Raw genomic sequence first — 20,824 nt, forward strand, 5'->3', positions numbered from 1 at the left:
GAACTGGGAGGTGTGTCCACTTTGCCCTCCCTTGCAAGGGTGGTCCAGGGCCAAGCCCAGGCCCACAGCATCCTCATTACCCAGGAGCCTGCGAGAAATGCCAACTCAGCCACTCCAGACCTGCTGTATCAGGATCACCTTGTCATGGGAACCCCAGGTGACTCAGTGCCATGGAAGTCAGGGAAGCCAGGGCCAGAGCACTCCTCAGCAGTTCTCAGTGACACCCCTTTCACCATGAGCCCTGAAGCTGGTGCCCATCAAAACTGGGGAGTTCCATAGTGAACTCACACCCCACCACACCTGTCACCTGGTCACCTGCTGGCATCTGAAAGAGGAATGAGGAGTTCACAACTGCAGTCACCAAAAACTGAGAGATTTGGTGATCTTTCTTGACCTTTCGACCCGGGGCACCTGCCTACATTCTGTGGAAGCCCCACAGTTGTCTCCCAGGTCTCAGGGACCATCAAAGTTCCAGGCAGATGATGGGTAAGGCTCCCTCGGTGTTCTTAGGATTGGCCTTGACGCTTATCTTCACATGCAGAGTGGCACCTCCTGTCCATGTTGCTGTTGCGCTCCCCTCCTGCTGCCCAGGGACCCCGAGGCTGCAGCCCCATCTGTGCTCAACCAGGCAGCCGGCACATGACCAGCCATCATGGTCATTGTTCGCCATGGCTGCAGCAGGACACTCTGGGCCTTATCCTCTTGGGTCCAAAGACCACCGAGCGTAGAGCAGAGTGTCCCAGTACTCTTGGCCGGGGCCTCTTGCTCCTCTTTGCTAGCTCTGTGACTCCACCCTATCTGGTTGCAGCCACAAGAGAAACAACGAGCCAGCATGACAGCTCATTAATCCCCAGACCCAGAACCCAGGGATGCTGTGAGGGATCTCACGGGGGAATAACAGCAGCATTCATTTGTACGTTCACCAAGCACTTACTCCAACACTTCTCAGTACTTCAGACATGGTAGGTATCTCATGCATCCATCCAGTGGCTCTGGGGAACAGGAGAGATTTTTTTTTTTTTTATCTTAGCTGCCTAGAGCTGCCGTAACACAGATACCACACATGGGTGGTTTTAAAGAACAGAAATCTATTTTCTCACAGTTCTGGAGGCTGGAAGTCCAAATGAGGATGTCAGCCATGTCGATTCCATCCTTGTCTGTAGCGCAGGGCGTCCCTTGGTTCCATGTCATTCCTTGGTTTGTAGAAAACCTACACCTGTCATCTTCCTTTCTCCTGCGTGTGCATGCCCCTGCATTCAGTCTGCTCTTCTTATAACTCAGAAGTGAATAGATTTAGAGTGCGCCCTACTCAGCCACTATCTAATTGACATACCAAAAACTCCATTTTCAAACAGAATTAATTACATCCACAGGTAAAGGAGCTAGGATCCCAATACTTTACCCATTGCCATCAAGTGGATTCCGACTCTGAGCCATCCTATAGAAGAGAGGAGAACTATCCCACAGGGTTTCCAAGGAGCAGCTGGTAGATTTGAAAGGCCAAACCTTCGGTTAGCAGCCGAGCTCTTAATCACTGCACCACCAAGGCTCCACACTTGCTTTGGGAGGGCACAGTTTAATCCGTAACATCTGCTTTACTGAAGAAGAAACTGGCAAATGGGGAGTTTACTCAACCTGCCAGGGACACCGCTGGGAAATAGCAGCCCCTGGAAGGTGACCCAGTCAGCCTGACCCCAGAGCCCAGGCTAAACCCTCTGCCAACAGCTTCCAAGCTGAAGGCGGAAGCAGAGAGAGTCAGTTTGGAAGTGAATGTGAGGACTCTGCCTACCACTACCCCTAATTCTCAGTCCTGCCTCATTCATCAAATCCCTACTATGTGCCAGGGGTGGGGCTGGGGCACAGGAATGAAAAGACAAGACCTGCTTCTTGCCTGTTTGACCTGAGACTCTACTAGAGAAGGCCAAACCCAGGCAAGGTGAAATGAGTTCCTTTTTGTGGCCTTTTGCCTTGGTTCTTTGGGAAAATAGCTTGAGAGATTGTTTTTCCCTAAGCCCTGATAAGTTAGCTTTGCCCTAGTTTTCTATCCCAGAGGGTTTGTTACTATTGTCCAGGTTGATTGACATTTCTTGGGTAAGCAGTAAACAACTTGATGGTTTGACTTTTTTTTGTCTGGCCCTGGGCTGCAGCCTGCCCCATGACTGGTCTATTTTACCCACCTTGCAGGGATTGGTCAGTACAGACTATGCAAACGAAGTGACTATGCTCCAGTGAGGGGACTGGCCAGTTCATGGCCCTGTGGAGAGGGCCATGCCTTCAAACTGACAAGGAGTTTCCTCATATATACAGCCAATCCCACAGAGGTTTCAGTAAGGAATAAAAGAAGAAAGAAAGGAGAAAACGCAAGACAGGAGAGAAGAGAGAAGAAGTAGAGGCAAGGTACCTCCTAAAAGAGCCATAACACAGGTCAAGAACTATAACACTGAAGACAGTGGGAGGCCTGGAAGAGGCCCTGCCCAGAGTTGTCAGTGACAGGTCCACAGGGCTTAGTAGCAGAGCCGGTCGGTGGTGATGGCAGAAACCTGCTACTAGGAATGTAGCTAAGAGAGCTGAACCAAGCTGTTGCACTGGCTATGAGCTGGAGAAGTCACTGGCAGGGAGGCCAAGGGCAGAGAGCACTACACAGCTAAGAGGGGTTGTGCATGGCCAAAAGGAGCTGTCCTGAGGGGGCAGAGAAGAAGCCTGTCCTGAGGGGACTGAAAGGAACTTTGCACAGCTGCAGTGCCGAGAGGAGGCCTGTCCCGAGGGGACCGAGAGGAGGTCTGCATGACTGAGAGGGGGAGTGCACAGCAGAGAGAATGACCTGATTGTTTGCATGGCCAAGAAAGAGGAGCTAAGAGAGCTTTCCTACACTGAAGAAGGGAGGGACGTGCTCTCCACTGCAGGGATGCCTTCCAGACCTTACCTACATGTTTCCTGTTCCTGATCCCCAGTTGTACCCTGTTACTTCCTTGATAACCCACTGAACTCTAAGTATGGTCAGTGAGTTCTGTGTGGCCATTGCAACAAATTATCAAATGCAGCAAAGAAGTAGAGTGCCAAGGGAGAGATGCGTGGTGTCAGAATTGGTAAAAAATGGTTGGAGAGTGGAGATATGTCTGAGCTCCACCTTGTAGGAATCAGCTTTGGGCTGATCCTCATTATTATCCCTAAGGAATCTAGACAGGTTCTAACGCTACCACTACCGCAGTACGCCAGGTTCCTCAGAGTCCTTCCAAACCTCGGGAGGGTCACAGGTGAGCCCATGGGTGGTGGTAAGAGCAGAGATCTGAGCCCAGTGCCTCCCAACACTCCCTTCTGTTCCAGCCAATGGAGCAGTCCTCCTGCCTCTGCCTAATAGAGGGTGAAGCTGCCCACCCAGCCCAGAGCACAGGGACTCCTCAGTCCAAGGCTGTGCTAAATAGCCCTCAGGCCAGCTCCTATGTGCACTTCCCCCTCCCCAGAGCAGAGACCCCCACCCAACAGAGGTGTGAGAACAGCACCCCTGCCCCACCACACAGCCTAGCATGTTGAGTTGGGATGCATTCATTCATTCACCAGTTATGTTGCTTTGCTGCCAAGGCCCAGGCTGCACGCTGCAGGCTGGGGACAAGTGGCTAAGGGTTCACACTCTGTAGGGAGAAAGACAAGGACACACACAGGGACATAGCATGAGGCTCAGCCCTCTAGGCCTCCCCTCTGGTGTCTTTCCAGCCCTTCCATGGTCTGCCTCCAGCTACAACCTGACTGACATCTCAACAGGAGGGGCCAGTTGTTCCCTAGGCCACTGCCAGGGGACCAGGACAGAGCAACCTGGCTCCAGCAGATCCCTGGATCCCAGGGCAGTTACCACCTCACCTCAGCTGAGAGAGCCTAGGAAACAGAGTCCTCCAAACACGGGGAGGCCTCCAGACTCAGGCACCCTGTGCTCCACTCTACAAACTTACATGGAGAACATTAGCAAGGCACTCACCACACTGCTTCCTCCTTAAGAGTAGGCTGAGTGCTTACCATACCTGTTCTTCATCTAGGAGGGGGTGGGGAGGGAACATTCTAGAAGGGAAGACTTTCCTATAACCAGGGTGGAAGGGGACATTGTGAATTGCAACTCAGGTGGATGCTTGCAACTTAGGACACTTGAACATGGGAGGAGTTGTTCCCTTACCTGAGTCAACAGGTGCCACTTCAGAGGGACTGAAACGGGTCAGGCCACTCAGCTCTCCACTGCATACGAGTTGTGAGATGCTCTGGCTTCCAGCTGATAATCCAGGCAAACCACAAAGAAGGGCTGGAGAGGGAGCTCAGACTGGGCTTCCTGAGGCTGCCTCACTGGTCTGAACAAATCCTCACAGGGTGGTCAGCCAGGATGTCTGAGCACACTGGCAGCACCCCACTGTGAGTGCATGTGCCCAGGATGTCCCACGATCCCCTCAGGGACAGTGGAACAATGCCAGCAATCCGCTCTGCCTTAGTGCTGCCCTCAGGAGCTGCTGGTCTGGTTCCAGCTGCTGTACTGCTGACCCTGGCTTTCAGGGGTCATCCTCCCAGCCCTCCCCATCACTGAATTTCCCATGTACCAGCATTGTAGCTGCTCAGCTTGTCCCCAAATAAATGAAGACTAAGAAGCCACAGTGCACGTGGACAGTTCTGGGGGCTCTGGACCATCTGAGGCCAGCCCCATGGGGAACGCTGGCTGGCAATGAGGCCATGAAGACCCGCAGGAGGAGAACATCTCGTGCCATTCAGGGCCACCAGGATCAGTTTTATGGGAATGCTGGCATGACAAACAAGAGGCTGGAGAAAAATACCTGCAGCATGCGTAGCTCTGGCAGGGATGATGTCAGTAATATATTTTTTAAAAACTCTCAAATCAATAAGAAAAAGGCAAAAAAAAAAGAAAAAAAACAGCAAAAGAATCAACAGATATGAATAAGTAAAGGAAAGGAAACACAAAGGGCCAATAAGCACAGGAAAAATTGCTTACCTCACGAGTAACAAGGAAATGCAAATTGAAAGAAGGAGATGCCAATTTTCATTATCAAATGGGCAAGCACTTAGGGCTGACTGTCTCCAGTGCGAGCAAGGGTTCAGAGAAAACCATGCCCTCGTCCTTCCCTGGGGGGTATGTGCATCAGCTGGCTTCCCTAGAAAGGAGCAGAGCGCACCTGCTAAATCCTGCCGTTACCGGATCCTGCAGCTCCTCAGGGAAACGCATCTGTGCAAAGTGTACTGCGTTCCTCCCAACGCAGATGGCAGCGGTGAATCACGCATGTCCTCAGGACAGGAGAGGCTAAGGAGGCTGCCCCTGGCAGCTCCCACCACCTGTGAGGAAGGGGCTCCATGTATCCTGGTAGGAGTCAAGCTAGTCAAAGAGCAGCGTGAACAGGGCACCACTTAGGAAGAAGGCCCATTGGGCTGAGATTCAAGCCATTGCAGGGGCCCCATGAACACGAATGGGCCTGTGAGCAGCATCGTAGAGGCATTCCTGGCCAAGGAGCCCCAGACCCCTGAGTCGCCTTTATCGAATCATTCAGTAGTAACCTCTTTTAAGAGAGTCATTGGGTGGTGCAGATGGTTAACAAGCTTGGGTGTTAACTGAAAGTTTGGGGGTTCGAGTCCATCCAGAGACATCTGGGGAAGAAAGGCGTGTCCGTTTACTTCTGAAAGATCAGCCACTGAAAAGCCTACAGTTCTACTCTGACACACATGGGTTGCCACTGGTTGGGTTGGTTAACCTCTGCTGAGAGCATTCTGTGTGCTCTTGCTAAGCAATTTGCGGGCATCATTTCAATTCACCCTCTCAACAGCCTTGGTGGTGAATACTGCTGTTTTCTGTACTTTGCAGATGAAGAAACTGAGTCAAAGAAAGGTTAAGTGAGGCTGTATGGATAATACCTCCCAGAGACAGGACTTGAGGCAGGCCTGTCTGAACTGCTTCATTAATTTCTTTCCACATGGTCAGGGCTTCCTGTCTCCCAAGAAACAGAGTCTGAACCAAATCTGTTGCCCTCGAGTTGATTCCGATTCCTAGCGACCTTATGAGACAGGGTAGAACTGTGCCACAGGGTTTCCAAGGAGTGGCTGGTGAGTTTGAACTGCTGACAGTTTGGTTAGCAGCTGAGCTCTTAACCACTGTGCCACCAGGGCTCCAAAATAGAAATAGTCTCCCTAAATGAACTCATTTGCAGCTCTGGGGTTGACCAAAGAAAGGGACAAGAAGCTTTGTGCCCACTCTGTGCCGAATAACAGTTTTAATAACTTCAAGAAACAAAAGTATCAAGCAGAAAGCCTGGAGCTTTCTATCCTGATATGACCCCCAAAAAACCCAAAACTGAACCCATCGTTCTTCAGTCAATTCCGGCTCATGGCGGCCCATATGTTACAGAGTAGAACTGCTCCATAGGGTTTTCTTGGCTGTCATCTTTACGGAAGCAGGTTGCCAGGCCTTTCTTCCATGGTGTCACAGGATGGGTTCAGACTGCAACCTTTCAGGCTAGCAGTCGAGGCCAAACCATTTGTGCCACCCAGGGACCCTTACTTATGTGAACTGATCACTAAATCTCACACCCTCTTGAGATTTCACCAGATCAATGTTGGAATCTCCTTGTAAAAATGGCATGGGGGCAGTGTCTGACCTCTTCTAACTTCACAAGGGGGAAAGAGAGTCATGATCAACAGCCCAAAGCTGATTCCCAGGAGGCAGAGGTCTGACACACCTCCTCTCTCAGCCATCTTTACCAACTCTGACACCAGCCATGCCTCCCATGGCACTCCCTACTTCCCTGCTGGGTTTAATAATTCATTGCAATGGCCACACAAAACTCACAGACACTATGACTGTGGGGTTTATTAGGGACATAACAGGTTACAATTCAGGCTCAGGGACACTCAAGATACAGTTCTTCCTTCAGGACAGCCTCTTTTCTGCTGTGCTCTCAGGCATCTCTCAGGCCCTAGACCTCTGCCCTGCTCAAGCAAGTGTGACAAAGCTCTTTTAACCCTCGCTGGTAAGTCCCTGGAGGCAACCCCAGGCACTCAGCTTTGTCACTCCATGGGCCAGGAAGCCCCCTGCTCAGTCTTCTGCCGCTCTCTCCTGCCACCACTTCTCTTCAGGGTTACAGCTTGCTCTCTCTCTCACTCTCCTGGTTCCAGGGGCTTCTCAGCACAGGAATCCCGGGTCCAAAGGACGAACCCTCTGGCCGTGGCTGTTCTTCCTTGGAGATGGTAGGATTTTCTCTCTGCTCTGGAACTGGCTCTATTTTAAGGCAAAACTGACTGGGCCACAATTACCCTATTTTCACAGTCCTGCCCAATCACCTGGGTGGGAGTTACAAGATCATGGCAAGAAAAGCCACACAAAAGGGATCCATCACACCTCCCTCCTGCTGAGCTCTCACTGGTGGTTAATGGTAAGTCATGATGGCATCTGCTGGGACAAGGCTCACAGGCATCAGCTAAGGAAAAGTGTAACGCATGCTAATGTGCTCAGAAAGAAGAAGGTGGTTTTTTACTCCATGGGAAAGCTCACCTCTTAGTTAAGTCAACTATTTCATATTAGAAAATAAACTCCCTAAAGAAATTTCTGCTTTACATTTTAGCTTTTCATTTACTACCATTTTCACAATTATTCTGTTACAAGAGAATAGCTTTGTTTTTTCTTGTGCCATTTATTTAATAAGCAAGGGAAAGCAAAATTATGTGAAGATTATTATTCCTAATAATAATGCTTGTAATTAACAGTCCTGGAGGCAACACCATTCTGTTGAAGCACATCCACAAAAATGGGTAGAAAAATAGGAACTGACCCCTGATTTTGCTACTTAAAGGCAATCCAAGAAGGCCTAAGGAAATAAGTTTGTGTTCTAGGCCTAAACAAAAAAAAAACCTGTTGCCATTGAGTAAATTCTGACTCATAGTGGCCCTATAGGACAGGGTAGAACTGCCCCATAAGGTTTTCAAGGCTATAATCTTTATGGAAGTAGACTGCTACCTCTTCCTTCTGAGAAGCAACTGGTGGGTTTGAATCACTGACCTTTTGTTTAGCAGCTGAGCTCTCAACCACTGCACCACCAGGGCTCCAAAGAAAATATAATGAGCTGTATTTCTTTCTCTTTTATGTGCCATCATAAAAATCCTTTTTAGGTAAAAAACATATATTTTCCAAAGATAAATGGCTAGAATTTAGTAACTTAATGAAAATGAGGTCAGTGGGAATGAAAGACGACAAAACTAATGAAAGGCTCGAACAATTTTCTTATCACTTGTTTTCAAAGTCTTTTAGCCAAATTAATTTTTTTGTGCAAACAAAATTCTAAGCAGAAGTGTGGCAAAGATAGCTGGTAAATAACAAAACGATTTTTTCTCTTTCAGGACCCACCAACAGATGAATGGAAAAAAAAAAAAAACTATGGTAAGTACACACAATAGAGTACTATACAATGATAGACAACAATGACGAATCTGGGAAATACCTCACAACATGGATAAATCTGGAGGGCATTATGCTGAGTGAAATAAGTCAATCACAAAAGGACAAATATTATAAGAGACCACTACTGTAAAACCTCATGAGAAAGTTTACACACAAAATGAAACAATCTTTTACAGTTATGAGGGAGGGGAGGGGAGGGGATGGAAAAACACTAAATAGACAATAGATAAAAGACAACGTTGGTGAAGGGTAAGACAGTACATGATACTGGCGAAGCCAGCATAATTTGTACAAGGCAAGGTCATTCATGGTAGCTTCACAGACACATCCAAACTCCTTGAGGGATCAAATTACTGGGTTGAGGGCTGTGGGGACCATGGTCTTGGAGAATATCTAGCTCAAATGGCCTAACATAGTTTATAATGAAAATGTTCTACACTCTACTTTGTTAGCAGTAGCATCCAGGGTCTTAAAAGCCTGTGAGCACCCATCAGATACTCTACTGGTCTCGTCCTTTTGGGAGCAAGGGAGAATGAAGAAAACTAAAGACACAACAGAAAGATTAGTCCAAAGTACTAATGAACCACAACAACCATGGCCTCCACCAGACTGAGTCCAGTACAACTAGATGGTACCTGGCTATTGCCACTGACTGCTCTGACAGGGATCACAAAAGATGGTCCCTGACAGTGCTGGAGAAAATGTAGAACAAAATTCTAACTCACTAAAAAAAACACAGACTTACTGGCCTGACAGAGACTGGAGAAACTCTGAGGCTATGGCCCGGAACATAGTTTTAGCTCAATAATGAAGTCACTCCTGAGGTTCACCCTTCAGCCAAAGATTAGAGAGAACCATAAAACAAAACAAGACCAAAGGGGCACGACAGCCCAGGAGCAAGGACTAGAAGGCAGGAGGGGACAGGAAAGCTGATAATAGGGAACCAAGGTCAAGAAGGGAGAATGTTGACACATCATGGGGTTGTTAACCAATGTCATAAAACAATATGTGTACTAACTGTTTAATGAGAAGCTAGCCTGTTCTGTAAAGTACAATAAAAATAAATAAATAAAAGACAAGAAAGGACCAAAATCAATAGCTTAATCCTACAACTTGAACAAATAGAAAAAGTGCAACAAAAGAAGTCCACAGTCACCAGAAAAGGGAAATAACAAAGATTAGATCATAAATTAATGAAACAGAAAAACAATAGAAAGCATCGACAAGACCAGAAGTTGGTTTTTTGAGAAGAACAATAAAATAGATAAACTACTGGCCAAAATAACAAAGGAAAACGATGAGAAAATGCAAATAACCAAAATTACAAATGAGATGGATGACATTACAACAGAACCAACTGAGATAAAAAGGATTATAACAGAATACTATGGAAAACTGAACTCTAACAAATGTGAAAAACTGAAGAAATGGACAAATTCCTAAAAACACACTACCTACTTAAAATAACAGAAACTGAAATAGAAAATTTAAACAGGCCCATAACAAAAAAAGAAATTGAAGATTAAACCCCCCGTCCCCCAAAAAAAAACCCAGCCCAAAGGCTTCACTGTAGTATTCTAGCAAACATTCAGAAAAGAGTTGACACCGCTCCTACTCAAATTATCCTAGAACACAGAAAAGGAAGGAATATTCCTGAATTCATTCTATGAAACCAGCATAACCCTGATACCAAAGCAAGGATGGCAAGACTTTGGGTCTCACATATATTTTTGGACACGTTATAAGGAGGGACCAGTCTCTGGAGAGGGACATTGTCTTAGTCATCTAATGCTGCTATAAAAGAAATACCATAAGTGGATGGCTTTAACAAAGACAATTTTGTTTTCTCACAGTCTAGTAAGTTATAGTCCAAATTCAGAGCATCAGCTCCACGGGAAGACTTTCTCTCTCTATCGGCTCTGGAGCAAGGTCTTTGTCCTCAATCTTCCCATGGTCAAGGTGCTTCTCAGGCACAGAGACCCCATGTCCAAAGGACATACTCTGTTCCCGGTGCTGCTTTCTTGTTGGTATGAGGTCCCCAACTGTATACTAGTGTCCCTTTCCTTTTATCTCTTGAGAGATAAAAGCTGGTGCAGGCCACACCCCAGGGAAACTCCCTTTACATTAGATCAGGGATGTGACCTGGTAAGGGTGTTACAATCCCACCCTAATCCTCTTTAACATAAAATTACAATCACAAAATGGAGGACAACCACAGAATACTGGGAATCAAGGCCTAACCAAGTTAAAACACACATTTTGGGGGGGACATTATTCAATTCATGACAGACATCATGGTTGGTAGAGGGTCAGCAAAAAAAGAAGATGACCCTTAATGAGATGGATTGACACAGTGGCTGCAACAAACCATAACAATGATCATGAGGATGGCGCAGGATCAGGCAGTGTTTTATTCTGTTGTATGTAGGGTCGCTATGAGTCAGAACTAACTTGACGGCACCTAACAACAGCAACATTCGAGGATGGTTTAATGTTAGAAAATCGATCAATGTAATTCACTACATAAATAAAACAAAGGAAAAGAATCACATGATCATCTCAATCAATGCAGAAAAAGCATTTGATGAAGTCCAACATCCATTCTTGATAAAAACTCTCAGCAAAATAGGAATAGGAGGGAAAGCCCTAACATAATTAAGGGCATATATACAAAACCAACAGTCAACATTACTATCAATGGAGAGGAACTGAAATCATTCCATTTAAGCACAGGAACTAGACAAGTATGTCCTTTATCACCATTTTTTATTCAATATCGTACTTGAAGTTCTAGCTAGAGCTATAAGGCAGGGTAAGGAAATAAAAGGAATCCACATTGGTAAGGAAAAAGTAAAACTATCCCTATTTGCAGATGATACCATCCTATACATAAAAAATCTCACAGACTGTACAGGAAAGCCACTGGATCCAATTGAAGGATTTAGCAAAGTGAAGGGGAACTAGCTTAACACACAAAAATCAGTCAGATTCCTCTACACTAACAAAGAGAACTCCAAAAAGGAAATCAGGAAAACAGTACCATTTACAATAGCCCCCCCAAAGATAAAATACTTAGGAATAAACCTAACTAGGGATGTAAAATCTTACACAAAGAAAACTACAAAACACTACTACAAGAAACCAAAAGAGACCTGCATAAATGGAAAAACATATCATGCTCATGGATAGGAACACTTAACATTGTGAAAATGGCAATACTACCCAAAGTGATCTACAAATATAATGCAATCCTGAAGCAAATTCCAACAACTTTCTTTAACAAGATGGAAAAACTAATCACCAACTTTATAAGAAAAGGAAAGAGGCCCTAGATAAGTAAAGCATTTCTGAAGAAGAACAAAGCAGGAGGCCTCACACTGCCCAATCTCAGAACCTTCTATACAGCCATCGTAGTCAAAACAGCCTGGTACTGGTACAATAATAGACACAATGGAACAGAATTGAGAATTCAGAAATAAAACCATCCACCTGTGGACAGTTAATCTTTGACAAAGAATCAAAATCTATTAAATGAGGAAGAGATAGTCTTTTCAACAAATATTGCTGTGGAAACTGGATATACATTTGCAGAAAAACAACACTGAATCCATTCCTCACACTATACACAAAAACTAACTTAAGATGAATCAAAGACCTAAATGTAAAACCTAAAACCATAAAGATCATAGAAGAAAAAGAGGAGCAAACATAGCAACCCTAATTTATGGCATTAATAGGCCACAAACATAACTAAAAAAAGTACAAACGGCAGAAGATAAACTAGACGATTGGGCCTCCTGAAAATCAAATACTTATGCTCATTAAAAGACTTTTCCAAAAGAGTAAAAACAGAATCCACAGACTGGGAAAAAATTTTTGGCTATGGCATATCTGACAAGGGTCTAATCTCTAAAATTCAAAGACAACTCCAACTCAGCAACAAAAAGAGAAAGAACCCAAATAAAAAATGGGCAAAGGTCATGGACAGACACTTTACCCAAGAAGAAATTCAGGCAGCCAACAAATACATGAAGAGATGCTCTCAATCATTAGCCATTAAAACCAAAAACCTGTTGCCATAGAGTCAATTCCAACTCATAGAGATGTAAATCAAAACTACAATTCAATGTCATCTCACACCAATAAGAATGGCACTAATCAAAAAAAAAAAAAAAAAACAGAAACCAACAAATGCTGGAGAAGCTGTGGGGAGGTTGAAACTCTTATACACTGCTGATGGGAACGTAAAATGTTACAGCCACTATGGAAAACAAAATGGCACTTCCCCAAAAAGCTAGAAATAGAAATACCACATGATCCAGCCATCGCATTCCTAGGTACACATCCCGGAAAAATGAGAGCAGTGACGTGGACAGACATGTGCACACCCACGTTCGATGCAGTTATTTACAATATCAAAAAGAGAGAAACAGACTAAGTGCCCAACAATGAATGATGAATGGATAAGCACACTGTGGTACGTGCACACAATGGAATGCTACACAACATTGAAGAATAATGACGACTCTGCAAAACAGCTCACAAAATGGATAAACATTGGAGGACATTATGAGTGAGTGATGAGTGAAATAAGTCAATCACAAAAAGGACAAATATTGTATGAGGCCACTGTTATAAAAAGTCAAGTAAAGGTTTTCGCACAGCCAGAAACATTCTTTGATGGTTCCCAGGGATGGAGTGGGGGAAGGGAACGCCACTAACTAGATAGTAGACACAGTAATTTTGGTGAAGGGAGGGGTAATACATAATATTGGAGACATCAGTACAACATAATCAAGGTAAAGGAAGACCCTGAAACATATACAATAGTCAAAGGCAACAATGGTAAATACACAATACAATCCTGCAACAACAGTAATAACAAAATATAATGTACAAGTGGATACATAGGTAGACATGTAAGTTGAACAGGGGTGAGAGTGCATATGAAGATACTTATGTGTGTGTGTGTGTGTGTACATGCTGCAAATATACCCACGTATGCAATAGTGCACACAGGTAACACAGGCATGAAAACTTCTTAGCCATAACCACATACTTCCGAGAACTGAGATACTGGGCTTGAGGGCTAGGGACCATAGTCTTGGGGGACATCTAGGTAAATTAGCATATCATAATCCATATAAACGATGTTCTACGTTCTACCTTGGTAAGTCACAAGCGTCTGTCTAAGACATAACAATTGGTCTCTTCTAGTCTGGAGCAAAGAAGAGGGAAGAAAACCAAAGATTCAAGGAAACAATTAGTCCAAAGGACAGATGGACCACACAAACCACTACCTCCTGTAGCCTGAAACTAGAAGAACTACATGGTGCCCGGCTACCGCTACCAAACAAATCACTCTGGCTGGAAACACAATAGTAGGTCATGGAAAGAGTGGGAAAGAAATGTAGGACAAACTCATAAATAAGGCCGGACCTACGGATCCTACAGAGACTGGTGTAACCCCCAAGACTATGGCCCTTATACACCTTTCAAAATTGGAGCTGAAATCACTCCCAGAGATCACATTATAGGCATACAATAAAACCAAAAAAATTGCCTTTTTTAAATTTCATTTTGTGCCTTAGAGTCAATTCTGACTCATAGGAACCCTATAGGACAGGGTAGAACTGCCCCATAGGGTTAGGCATATAATAAAACCCAGTGCCGTCAGGCCTATAAAATGACCAATAACACCAGCAAGAACTATATACCTCAGAACAATCAACTTTACCAGACCTAAAGGGCCGAGTTTGCCCAAAAGCAAAGTTCAGAAGAACAGCAGGAAAGCTGGGTGAACAGCAACAAGGAACCCAGGGAGGAAGAGGGGAGAGTGCTGACACATTCAGGGGTTTGCAATCAACCTCACAAAACAAGCTGTATATAAATGGTTGAATGGGAAACTAATTTGCTCTGTAAACTTTCACCTAAATAACAATGAAAGGTCAAAGAAAAAAAAAGTTATTAGGTTTAGGACCCACCTTATTCTGGTGTGACCTTATTAACATAACAAAAGAAAACCCTATTTCCAAACAGGGTTCTTTGGTCAGGACAGTTTCTCAGCCATGCTCACAAGCAGCCCTCTCTCTCTCTCTCTGTCTTTCTTGGCCTTCAGATCCTTGGCCCCTCAGCACAGAACAGCCTCTCCCCCACTCAGGCAAATGTTACAAAGCTCTTCAGTTTCACTGATTAGTGCCCAGAGACACCCAACTCTGCCAGTAAGCTTCAGACTGAAGGCACTCAGCTCTCTAGCTCCATGAGTCGGCAAACCTAGCTCCTTTGACAGGTGCCCCGAGGCACCCCACTCTGAAAGCAAGCCTCCTGCCTGACCGTACTCAGCTCTCTTGATCCATGGGTCAGCACACCCACTGCACCATCTCCTGCTGGTCTCCTATTCTTCTGCTATGGTTCTCTGCTGCCACTTCTTGTTGTCTTGTGCTGTCTCTGATATTATAGCTCCCTCTCTCCAGGATCTAGGAGGTTCTCAGTGCAGAGGCCCTGGATCCAAAGGACACACTTCACTTCCGGCTTTTCTTTCTTGGTGGTAGTAAGGTCCCCTGTCTCTGCTTGCTTCTCTCTCCTTTTATCTCTTGTAAGATAAAAGGTGTGACTTGAACAGCGTTAATACCTGGCCTCCTTCTGACTGATGATATTGAGCTTTTCCATTGTCTCTTTTCACAGTGTAATCAATTTTGATTACTGTGTTTTCCATCCAGTGAGATCCACATGTATAGTCACCATTTATGTTGTTGGAAAAAGGTACTTGCAACGAATAAGTCATTTGGCTTGCTAAACTCTACCATGCGATCTCCAGCAGTGTTTCTATCACCAAGGCCATATTTTCCAACTAGAGATACTTCTTTGTTTCCAAATTTTGAGTTCCAATCACCAGTAATTTTTAACACATCTTGATTGCATATTTCATCAATTTCAAACTGCAGAAGTTGGTAAAAATCTCCAGTTTTCTCATCTCTGGCATTAGTGGTTGATGCCTAAATTTGAATCATAGTTGTATTAACTTGTCTTTTTTGTAGGCATATAGATATTATCCTGTCACTGAGATGAGTAGTGGGATGACATCAAGGACATCATACATGAAGAAAGTTAAATGTCATTAAAAAGACAGGAAAGAAAAGACCAAAATGAATGCAAGAAGAGACTCTGAAACTTGCTCTTGAACATAGAATAGCTAAAGTGAGAGGAAGAAATGATGAAGTAAAAGAGCTGAACAGAAGATTTCAAAAGACAGCTAGAGAAGACAGTAAATTATTATAGTAAAATGTTCAAAGTCCCAGAGTTAGAAAACCAAAAGAGAAGAACATGGTCAGCACTTCCAAAGCTGAAAGAACTGAAGAAAAAAAATTCAAGCCTTTAGTTTCAACACTGAAGGATTGTATGTACAAAATATTGAACGACACAGGAAGCATGAAAAGAAGACGGAAGGAATATACAGAGTCATCGTACCAAAAAGAATTGGTCAACGTTCAACCATTTCAGGAGGTAGCATATAATCAAGAACCAATGGTACTGAAGAAAGAAATCCAAGCTGCACTGAAGGCATTGGTGGAAAACAAGGCTCCAGGAATTGACAGGCTATCAATTGAGATGTTTCAACAAATGGATGCAGCACTGGAGGTGCTCACTCAACTATGCCCAGAAATTTGGAAGACAGCTACCCGGCCAGCCAACTGGAAGAGATCCATATTTGTACCCATTCCAAAGAAAGGTGATGCAATAGGACGTGGAACTTATCAAACAATGTCATTAATATCACATGCAAGTAAAATTTTAACAAAGATAACTCAAAAACAGCTGTAGCAGTAAATCATCAGGGAACTGCGAGAAATTTAAGCTGGATTCAGAAGAGAATGTGGAATCAGGGATATCATTACTGATGTCAGATGGATCATGGCTGAAAACAGAGAATATTGGAAAGATGTTTACCTGTGCTTTATTGACTGTACAAAGGTTTTCAACTATGTGGACAATTACAAGTTATGGATAACATTGTTGAGAATAGGAATTCCCAGAACACTTAACTGTGCTCATGCAGAGCATGTATATAGACCAAAAGGCAGTCATTCAAACAGAACAGGGGGATACTGAGTGGTTTAATATCAGAAAAGTTGTGCATCAGGGTTGTATCCTTTCACCATACTTTTCAATCTGTATGCTGAGCAAATAATCAGAGAAGTTGGACTATATGAAGAAGAATGGGGTATCAGGATTGGAGGAAGACTCATTAACAACCTGTGATATGCAGATGACGCAGTCTTGTTTGCTGAAAGTAAAGAGGACTTGAAGGACTTTCTGATGAAGATCAAAGACTACAGCCTTCAGTATAGATTACACCTTAGCATAAAGAAAACAAAATCCTCACAACTGGACCAATGAGCAACACCACGATAAATGGAGAAAATATTGAAGTTTTTGAGGATTTCGTTTTTCTTGGATCCACAATTAATGCCCATGGAAGCAGCAGTCAAGAAATCAAATGACATATTCCATTGGGCAAGTCTGCTGCAAAAGACCTCCTTGAAGTGTTGAAAAGCAATGATGTCACTTTGAGGACTAAGGTGTCCTTGACCCAAGCCATGGAATTTTCAGTTGCCTTATATGCACGCGAAAGCTGGACAAGGAACAAGGAAGACTGAAAAAGAATTGATACCTTTGAATTATTGTGGTGGCAAAGAATATTAAATATACCATGGACTGCCAGTCTGTCTTGAAAGGAGTATAGCCAGAGTGCTCCTTGGAAACGAAGATGGTGTACTTTGGAAATATTATCAGGAGGGACCAGTCTCTGGGGAAGGACATCATGCTTGGCAAGTTAGAGGGTCAGCAAAAAGAGGAAGAAACTCGATGACATGGATTGACACAGTGGCTTCAAAAATGAGCTCAAACATAGCAATGATTGTGAGGATGGCGCAGGACTAGGCAGTGTCGTTCTGTGTACATAGGGTATACAGGGTCACTATGAGTTGGAACCAACTCGATGGCACCTAACAACAGCAGCAAACACAATTTCCTTTATTGTCCAATCATGTGTTCATCATTTTCCTTTAAAGCCTCACCAGAAGCACATTTAACATCTACATTTCTAGCAATACTCTGTTGCTAGCACCATGTGTATTCTCCAACACTATAGAGACTTTCTCCATAGCTCTCCCCACTTCCTTCTGAGCCCTCACCAGAGTTGCCTTTGACGTCCATGATTCTACCAACAGTCTCTTCAAAACAATCTAGGCTTTTACTATTAAAAAAAAAAAAGAAATTTACTATTAGGTACCTTAAAGTTCTTCTGGCCTCTACCCATTACCCAGTTCCAAAACTGCTTCTACATTGTAGCTATCTGTTAGAGCAGCACCCCACTGTTCCGTCTTTGTTATCTAGTACTGATATAGGAGAAACAGTTTAGGCGGATGGCTTTAACAAACAGACATTTATTCTCTCACAGTTCAGGTGAATAGAAGTCCAAATTCAGGGCACCAGCTCTAGGGGAAGGCTTTTTCTCTCTCTGTTGGCTCTAGGGGAAGGTCTATTGTCTCCTTTCAGCATTTGCGGGCCCAGCATTCCTTGGAAATCTCCAAGTGTCTTGGCATAACAGTTTACAATTCAGGATCAGAAATGACTCAGGATATGGTTCTTCAGTCAGGACACCTTCTCAGCCATGCCTGAATGCAGGCGTCTTTCTCTCCCTCCTCTCTCTCTTTCTTTCTCTGTCTCTCAGCCCTCGGCCCCTCAGCCCCTCAGCACAGCCCTGCCTCTGCCCTTTTGGGGCAAGTGTTACAAAGCTCTTCATAACACTGGCTCTAGGGAGGGCTCTCTCTGCCTACTCTGGGAAAAATACTTGTCTAACTTCTCAAGCATTTTTCTTGGTGTTCATTGGAGATCTCCAAGTGGCATCTATATTTCCCGCGTTCTTGCTTGCTTGCTTCTGTGCCTAATCTGCAACTTTTATATCCCAAAAGTGATTGGCTTAAGACACAACCTACACTGACATTGCCTCATTAACAAAACAAAGAAAGTCCTATTCCCATATGGGATGACATCCACAGGTATAGAGATTAGGATTTACAACACATATTTTTTTTTTATTTTCAGGGGACACAACACAGTCCACAACAGATCTTGGAATAAGGTCATCCTGGATTATCTGGTGGGCCCTAAATCCAATGTCAGGTGTCCTTATAAAAGAACAGGCAGGGGCAGACTTGAGATGGCAGAGAGGAGACCGTGATGATGCAGGCAGACATTGGAGCAATGCAGCCACAAGCCAAGGAAAGACTGGGGCTGCCAGAAGCTGGAAGAGACCAAGAAAGATCTCTCCCTAGAGCCTTCAGAGAGAGTATGGCCCTGCAGACAGCTTGATTTTGGATTTCTGGCCTGAACTGAGAGAATTTCTGTTGTTTTAAGTCACAGGAAACTGATACAGCCCCTCCCAGCAGCCCCGCCCCTTCTCGGGAGGAGTGGACAGGTGCTGACCATTTCCCCTCTGCAGCCCTCTGCCCTCCTGGCCACAGATAGTAAGTGGCAGGGAGTTGCAGAGGTTGCCTCTGTCAGAGTAGCCGCCATCACAGAGACTCAGTGGCCAGTTGGTGAGCGCCTCCCATGGCTGGGTCTCAGCACCTCCTGAGAGGCTGGCCTGCCCCTTTTAGCTGTGGCACTGAGCCCAACAGGCCCATGAAAGAGGCGCCAGAGCAGGGGAGACCACAGCCAGGTCCTGGCCTCCTCCCTGTGGCACACTGCCCCTGAGGCTCCAAGGCTTTCCTGTCACACCGTTGCCAAGACCTCAGAAAGCTGCCCAGCTCAGCGGAGCCCAAGATGCCGGCACTTCAAAGAGCAGGTTTGGGGATGCAAGATGAAGGCAGCCAAGGAGGACTGAAGCCTGGTGCCAACTGTGCACAATGGAAGAGCCTCTTTGGCTCCATTGCAGGCCATGGTGTGAGGGGTAGCTGCCACTGTGCCTATGGACGGGGGTGTGATGCTTGGAGTCCCCGTGGGAAGAAGCGGCTGTCCCAGCTCCCAGCAGCCCAGCTTGCCCCAAATGAAACAACAATGTCCTATTCTGCCAACCCCTGTATCTGCTTCCATGTCAAAGGGGTGCTCTGGATGTCCTTGAGCATTTAGATTTTGACAATTTTACCAGTTACCATCAAGGTGACCCCACTCATGGCAACCCGTATGTGTCAGAGCAGAATTGTGCTCCACAGGCTTTTCAATGGCTGATTTTTTAGTAGATTGCCAGGCCTTTCTTCTGAGGTACGTCTAGGTGGTCTCAAACCTCCTATCCGTCAGTTAGCAGCTGAGCATGTCAACCATTTCCACTACCCAGGGACTCCTAACATACCTTAAAAACCTGTTGCTGTCAAGTTCATGCATAGTGACCCTATAGGACAGAGCAGAACTGTCCCATAAGGCTTCCAAGCAGCAGCTGGTGTATTCGAACCACCGACCTTTGGGTTAGGAGCTGAGCTCTTAACCACTGTGCCACCAGGGCTCCTAACATACCATAGTAAGCTAGACATTCCTAACGTTTCAAGGTGAAGACCCCACTGCCCCAGAGGCCCCGACATGGGTCTCACTAGTTCCTGGGGCTGAGCCGAGGCTGTCTGTGAGCCCGCTGCAGCAGCAGTATTGGGGCTGCTGCCACCTGCTCCCAAGGGCAGAGATGGGAGGATTTGAGGGGTCATGAAGAGGTGTCCTGACCCGAGCCGGGAGGCTGGAGTCTGGAGACTGCAGAGGCCATGTCGGTAGAGGAGCAGCGTTGTGGTCTCCCCCTGTCCCCAGGGTTGCAGGCACCAACCCCTCTGTGGCCAGACAGCAGGCGCTGGCAAAGCAAAGGCTTCCATCCACTTAAAGTGAAACAGAACAAAGCCCCAGATGAAACCCAAAACGAAACATAGAAAAAGCTGCCAAATGCAGGTCTCAGCTTGACAGATGCAGCCTCCCCGCCAATCCATAAAGAAAAATGAATCACGGCAACCTGGGCAAGGATCAAGGCCAGTGCCTCCTGGAGCAGCTGCTTGCAAAGTGACGTTCAAGGCGAGACGTTCCCAGGCTAACAGAGGGTGGGACAGGTGGGGGCGCTGCTGAGGGCTGGGGAGTAGCTTTCCCAGGATTCATACACCACCCCCCAGTTCTTCCTGGAGGGAACGCCTGGTCCTGGGAAGGGAGCTGCGAAGGGTCTCATTATGGCATCTGCCTGCCAAGGCCTCTGACAGCTGGCAGCTTCCATTGTCACCATCCACAAGGAAAATGTGTGCACAACCAGGTTTCAGCTTTCCCTTGCAGAAGAATGTCTACCATTTTGCAGTAAAGCCTGGTGTTTTATGCAGGTTTGGAAATGGGGTGTGAGAGAAGGCAAGGCATGGAGGACTGAGGGATGGCTGG

At 45.4% G+C, this 20,824-nt stretch overlaps 1 long non-coding RNA gene across 1 annotated transcript; it reads left to right on the forward strand.

Annotated features, from left to right (window-relative positions):
• The first annotated feature begins 7,013 nt into the window (after window positions 1–7,013).
• Window positions 7,014–13,912, forward strand: LOC126063063 (uncharacterized). The gene is made up of 3 exons (XR_007514201.1): window positions 7,014–7,406; window positions 8,368–8,407; window positions 13,646–13,912. It is a non-coding gene; the product is annotated as an uncharacterized LOC126063063 (long non-coding RNA).
• Window positions 13,913–20,824: the final 6,912 nt, after the last annotated feature.

Source organism: Elephas maximus, chromosome 2 (assembly GCF_024166365.1).
Source record: "Elephas maximus indicus isolate mEleMax1 chromosome 2, mEleMax1 primary haplotype, whole genome shotgun sequence".
Classification (NCBI taxonomy): domain Eukaryota; kingdom Metazoa; phylum Chordata; class Mammalia; order Proboscidea; family Elephantidae; genus Elephas; species Elephas maximus.